The sequence below is a fragment of the Narcine bancroftii genome, chromosome 11, assembly GCF_036971445.1.
Source record: "Narcine bancroftii isolate sNarBan1 chromosome 11, sNarBan1.hap1, whole genome shotgun sequence".
NCBI lineage: Eukaryota > Metazoa > Chordata > Chondrichthyes > Torpediniformes > Narcinidae > Narcine > Narcine bancroftii.
The window spans coordinates 39,250,706-39,257,358 of NC_091479.1; the positions used below are offsets into that span (position 1 = coordinate 39,250,706).

General features: G+C 52.4%; 1 long non-coding RNA gene across 1 annotated transcript; it reads left to right on the forward strand.

Annotated features, from left to right (window-relative positions):
• Positions 1 to 250: 250 nt before the first annotated feature.
• On the forward strand, positions 251 to 2,384 carry LOC138745279 (uncharacterized). Its single transcript, XR_011346130.1, has 3 exons — positions 251 to 389; positions 1,515 to 1,704; positions 2,322 to 2,384. It is a non-coding gene; the product is annotated as an uncharacterized lncRNA (long non-coding RNA).
• The last annotated feature ends 4,269 nt before the right edge of the window (positions 2,385 to 6,653 follow it).

A 6,653-nucleotide genomic window follows, 5' to 3' on the forward strand; every position in this document is an offset into this window, starting at 1 on the left:
CGAGAAAATAGTCAACAAATGTGGCGGCAAAATGGGATCAAATATCTAGGAGTTAGAATAGATAACAACGAGTAATTTAGACCAGCTGAATTATTCTCCCCTTGCTTGGGGAAATTGAGGAGGATTTAAATGGTTGGATGTCCCTGCCCATTACACTAGTGGTGTCACAGAGAGGGGAGGTGTCACAGAAGGGGGAGATGATGACACAGAGGGGGTGATGATGTCACTGCATGGGGCAGCCATAGCTGAGTCGTGCCATGGCACAGCAACACGAGAAAGATGCCTCTCTTGGAAGGGGATTCTGGCCCGCGTGTCGGAGTAGGACGCTGTCTCATCCCAGGGACCCTCTGATCAACAGGGTTGTGTTTGGAAGCACCCTGCGCCCATGGGTGAGATAAAGAGCCTGCTACAGGCTCCCCTACTGGGACAGAACCTCCTCTGGCACCATCCTTTACCCAGTGTGGGCGGAGAGAATGGAGGCTGCATTGAATCCCCTCTCCCCATCCTGAGTGCAGGGCACTTTATGGGGCAGCTGGAGGGGACTGGGGAGGGGAGAACAATGGCATGTGAGGGGATACAGGGATGGGGTCTGTAGGAGTGGAGGGGAGAACAAAGGAACGGGGTAGCACCACAGGCTAATGTCAAGGGAGATTGGATCTGAGATAGGGGACATAGGGTTGAGCTGGGGGGAATGGGGTGCGAGGGGACGGAAAGCACTGGGGAAACCATGGGGGTGGTGTTGGGTGGGGGATGAGAGTGTGGTAGAGGAATCGGGGCAGGGGAGAGTGTGAGGTGTCTGAGGGAGAAGAGAAGTTGCGAGGGGGATGGAAGGCAGACCTTTCAACAGAAATGGGACAGAGCTCCCCCTCCACCTGGAATGGGATCTGTCCACTGAGAGACAGGACCGCTCCTCCACCCGCCACTCCCCCCCCATGGTTACAAGATCACTTCCACCCTTGCATACACCCCACACCCCCCCAACTGGGATAGGATTCTTTCCCCCAGTGGACCTGGATCAAGGTGTTAGAAAGTGTTTCTGCTGCGGCGGACCCAACAGAGTTGAGCGGTGAAGAGTGGGGCTCTCTCTGCACCACCTGCTCCCTCTGGCGACGAGGTCTCACTTGCATCATGGAAGATCACGGTGTTGCTGAGCTTCTGCGAATGTGGAGGGCTTCTGCTAAACCCGTGGTAGGGTTCAGAGTGGTTCATCTCCCCGGGACGTGCTGAAGGTCAAGGATGACCAGATCCTCCCATGGAGGGAGGGTTGTAGACAAAGTGAACGGCTGCGGAACTGGCCTCAGTCTGAGGAGAGTGATCAAAGAGGGACCTCGGGTGGCAATATTTCTACTGAGAGGCTGGAACAAACCACCAGAGGATAAATTCTGACATTTAGGTGACCCTTGGAAGGGAGTTAGAGGGAGGGGTAGAGACTAACTTGGACAGCAAGGCTGGGTTGGGATAAATGACCTGTTGTGTACCCTCTGGGTGTGTAAATGCTGCTGCTTCTGCCCCAGAGGACATGGCAATAAAGTCACAACAGAGGTGGCCACACCGTGTCATGGACCCAACGTCCCCAAGGTGGTGTCCTGCACAGATGATAAAATCATCGACAATAGATCTTTCGGTGTGGTGTACCAGACAAGGCTGGTGGACTCCGGAGAGCTGATTGCCATCAAGAAGATCTTGCAGGACAAGAGATTCAAGGTGAGGGGGAGGAGCAGTTGTGTGGAAATGGAAAACCCTGATATTTAACTTTAGGGCCTACAGCACGTTCACAGGCCCTTGCGACACATGAGCACGTTTCACACAATTACACCCAATTGACAAACACCCCAAACACATTTTTGAAGCGTGGGTGGAAAGAGGAGCATCTGACAGAGACCAAAGCAGCCAAGGGGTTTGGAAACAGAGAAAGTCACACAAACCCACAACAGCAGCCCCCCTCCCCACACACAACCCCCCACCCCACACACACACACACACACACACACACACACACACACACACACACACACACACACACACACACCTGGCAAATATCAAAGATTTTCTGCAAATTCAATGTTTAGTAGAAGCTGGGAAAACAATCATAAAAACGGAAGTGATACTTCATTGAACCCCCTGACGAGTCCCCGCTCCAGCAACACAAAAAGTCCCCCCCACCGACTTTCGACGAGTCCCCCATTTCGGCATCCCTTGGAGTTCACCACCTCTGACCTCTTGACAAATCTCCTCCCCGCCTCCCCCCTCAACTTGGACAAGTTGCCCCTCAGGGCCCCGACCCATCGCCCAGCCTTGCTGATGTTCTTCTCTCGCCATAGAACCGCAAACTGCAGATCGTGCGAAAGTTGGATCACACCGTCATCGTCCCTCTTCTCAACTTCTACTCCTCTGTAGTCAAGGTAAGATCCACCTGCACCCACCCCACCCCCACTCTGATGCATATCATTTGCTGCTACCTTCCCCATTCCTTCAATCGATCTGTCTCGCTGCAGCCTCTCTGTTGCCTCCATCCTGCCCCTCTGACCAGTGCCGACTCCTTGACACTGGCTGCCCTGCTCCTCACCCATTAACTCATGACCTCTTGCCATTTCAACTCCAGACAGCAGCAAGACCACAAGACAAGGTCGCCAAATTCGGCCACTCAGCCCCTCCAGTCTGTTTCCCCAATTCATTTCACGAATGTATTTTCCCCCATAACTCACTTCCCCAGAACCTTTTGGTGCCCTTCCAAATCAACGCCTGCTCTGAATCGTCCCAACAACTCAGCCTCCACATGTTCGACCCCAGCCAACATCCGGCTGCAAACATTTCTCATCTCGAAACGTCAATGGTTTTTCTCTCCCGGTGATTCCTTGCCTCATGTGGGAGGGCGGTCAGAGCTGCAAATTTTGTGCAGTCTCACCAGAAGCCGAATGATGGGGCAGCGGACGGGTCCACTACGGCCTGTTGACGCTCTGCTCGCTGAGCCCTTGGATTCATGCAATGTTGTGTTGAGCACTGGGGGCATCAGGCCTACAGAGAGCAGGAGGGGCTGGCACTCCAGTTGGGAGAGGCACTGGGTGTTGGAGGGTAAATCCAGCTGACATGTTTGTATTGTGTCCAAGAGAAAGAGGAGGTTTATTTGAATCTGGGTCTGGTCTATGTTCCCGAGACGGTTCACTGCATGGTCCAGCACTTCAACAAGGCCAAGCAGCCCATTCCCATGATCTACATCAAGGTGGTTGTGGGTCTGGGTGGTCAAGTTGTCCACTGGGGCAAGCTTGGATGGTGGGGTTGGAGGATATGAAGGAGTTTACTGGCTGAGTCTCGCTGGGGACTGGATATCGATGAAGGGTGCATGAGGGTCTCAATGGGTATTGGTGAGGAGAGAAAGGGTAGTGAGGGGAGAGGGGCGGAGAGGATGATGAGGATGGATGTTGATTGGCAGGGAGGAGCCCTTCACCCACCTCCCCTTACCCTCAGGATATAGACCCGGCCAGTGTGGAGGCAGAGCGGGTCATGTTATATCGTTGTGTTGCCAGATGTTCATGTACCAGCTGTGGCAGAGCATGGCCTACTTCCATCCTCAGGGGGTTTTCCATTGAGACATCAAGCCCCAGAAGATGCTGGTAGATCCCGAGATGGCCTTCTTATTGCTCCTTTATTTCGGCAGGTAGATCCACCCGTGTCTGTCTGTTCACCACCTCAACGCGGTCCTGATCCCTCTCCCCAACACGGCCTTGACCCCTCCCCATCAGCTCTCACCCCTCCCCCACCAGCTCTCTCCCCTCCTCCCTCTCCCAACTTGCCCCTTCCACAGCTTAATAACTTATTCTAAATAAGATTGTGGGGGGCTTAGATGGAATGAACAGCCAGAAACCTTTCCTAAAGTGTCAGGTGCAAATCTCAGAGAGCATCCGCTTCAGGTGAGGGGAGATTTTTTTTATGCAGAGAGTTGTGAGAGCTTTGAATGCGTCACCGGAGAAAGTGGTAGCGGTTGGTAGAATAGGTACATATAAAAGTCTCTGAGACGAGCATGTGGATGTAAGGGAACAGAATTTTTACATGATAAGGAAATTTGGGGATATGGCGAGAAGGCAGGGTAGGTCGAGTTTGGTCATAAATTAGATCAGCCATGATCATATTGAATGGCGGAGCAGGCTCGATAGGCCATTTTTGTCCTACTCCTGTTCCCACTTCCTATGTTCCTATGGGTGTGGTACAGGTAAAGGTTGTGGAGAACATTGACAAAGGTCAGTACAGCCTTTATGGGCCAAAGGGCCTGTACTGGGCAGCAATGCATGATGTTCTAATGGATGCGGAAGCTCTGGGAAGGGGTAAGGGAGGGACTGGCCAGGAAGTCTGCAGATGCTGGGGCCGAGGGCAATGCCCAAACATGCTGGGGAAACTCATGGATAGTTTTGTGAGGAGCAGGTCCTGCTTCACGAGTCAAATTGAGTTTTTCGAGGAGGTGTCAACGGAAATAGATGAAGGTCAAAGTCTGTATGTGCTGCACGAGGATTTTAGTAAGGTGCTTGACAAGGTCCCCACGGAGGCCTCATTCAGAATGTCCGGAGGCATGGGATCCATGGAGCCTTGGCTGTGTGGATTCAGAATTGGCTTGTCTGCAGAAAACAGAGGGTAGTAGTAGATGGAACAATGACTAGTGGCGCTCCAAAGGGATCTGCTCTGGGACCCCTGCTCTTTGTGATTTTTATGAATGATGATGGGAGTGGAAGGGTGGGTACGTCAGGGGATGACACAGAGGTAGAGATGTTGTAGACAGTGTAGAAGGTTGTCATAGGTCATCCAGTTTGCAGAGAAGTGACAGATGGAGTTCAATCCTGTAAATCAGATGTACTTAAATAAGCAACTGGTCCAGGTTTATTTCCAGAGTAATTTTCAAGGGCACGAATAACAGTTATTCCAAAGAAGGTTGGAGACCCATTAAAAGTAGCTTCATATAGACCAATATCTTCATTGAATGCGGATTACAAGAATGTGTGGGCAGAGCACTTGGTTAATGGCAGGATTATGAACAGTGTGCAGGACTGAGATATATTTAGATCCTGCGCCATAAATCGCTCAAAGTTGCTGTGGAAATTGAGAGGGAGTTTAAGATGGTGTATTGTGTGCTGGCCTTCAGGAGTCAGTGGATTGAGTTCAAAAACCAAGAGGTATCGTTGCAGATGTATAAAATTCTCGTCAGACCACACTTGGAATATTGTGTGCATTCCTGGGGCGAGAATACCAGAGGACGTCTAAATAAGGTGAGCTGAGGGAAATTTAGGCAAGACGTGAGGGGTACATTTTATTCACACAGAATGTAGTGGGTGGCTGGAATGCATTGTTGGGGTAGTAGCGGAGGCTGGTCCAAAAAAGGCATGAAAAGGATTTTAATATGGACAGGAATTCAAGAAAAATGGAGAGTACTGGTGTGTGGGAGGGGAGGGTAACATTGTTGTGGGGTAGGTTCAGATGGATCAGCTGAATGGTCTCGACTGATCCATCCATGATTGTCTAACATCTTGCTGCCATATCGTGGAGAACCAGGGTGTTGCCTGATGGACACACGTTGCTCTGAGCTCTGCAGAGAGAGATCGTGGTTTTCGCCAAAACAGACTTCCTCAGGTAAAGCAGAGGAAGGGGAAAGGCTCCAGTGTTCAGGGGTAGGGGGGATGATGGGGAAAGAGTTGGGACCCTCCAAAGTCATTGTGATCAGGCCTCAGAGGCAGTATCTCTATCACTCGTATTTCTCTTCCCAGGAGAAGGAGCGATCTCAGAGACAAGACACGAGTCCAGAGAACCTCGCATCCCAGCTGAACAGAGGACGGACAACATCATGATGGCCTGAACCCCTCCCCGTCGTATCCCTCTGGCCCTGCCAACCCCATTCCCTGCCTCTTCCATGTCCCTTCACCCACTTCCCCTCTTCTCCTCTACCCCTCCTCCATCCCAACCCCCTCCTGCTCACCTTCCCCTTCTCCTGCCCTCACACCTATGCCCTAACCCCAGCCCTCCACTCTTCACCTCCCCCTTCCCCTCCGCCCTTCCCTTCCCCTTTCCCCCTCCCCTTCCCCTCCCCCATCCCCTCCCCTAACCCTCCCCCTTCCCCTCCCTTTCTCCTCCTCCCCTTCCCCTCCCCCTTCCCTTTCCCCTTCCTACCCCTAACCTAGGGGAAGGAGGGGGAGTGGAAGGGGGTAGGAGAAAGGGGGTAGTGGAAGGGGGTAAGGGTAGGGGTTGTGGTAAGGGGTAGGGTAGGGGGTAGTGGTAGTGGGTGCGGGGATGGGGAAGGGGTAGGAGGTAGGGTTAGGGGAAGTGGGTAGGTTGTAAGGGATAGGGTAGGGATAGTGGTAGGGGGTGCAGGTATGGGGAAGGGGTAGGGTTAGGGGAAGGGGGTAGGTTGTAAGGGATAGGGTAGGGGGTAGTTGTAGGGGGTGTGGGTATGGGGAAGGTGTAGGAGGTATGGTTAGGGGAAGGGGATAGTTGTAGGGGGTGCGGGTATGGGAAGGGGTAGGAGGTAGGGTTAGGGGAAGGAGGTAGGTTGTAAGGGATAGGGATAGGGTTTAGTTTAGGGTTGGGGAAGTTGGGTAGAGTTAGGGTTAGTGTTAGGAGACATGGGGTAGGGCTATATCTTGGTTTATGGTTAGGTCTATAGTTCAGGGAAGTGG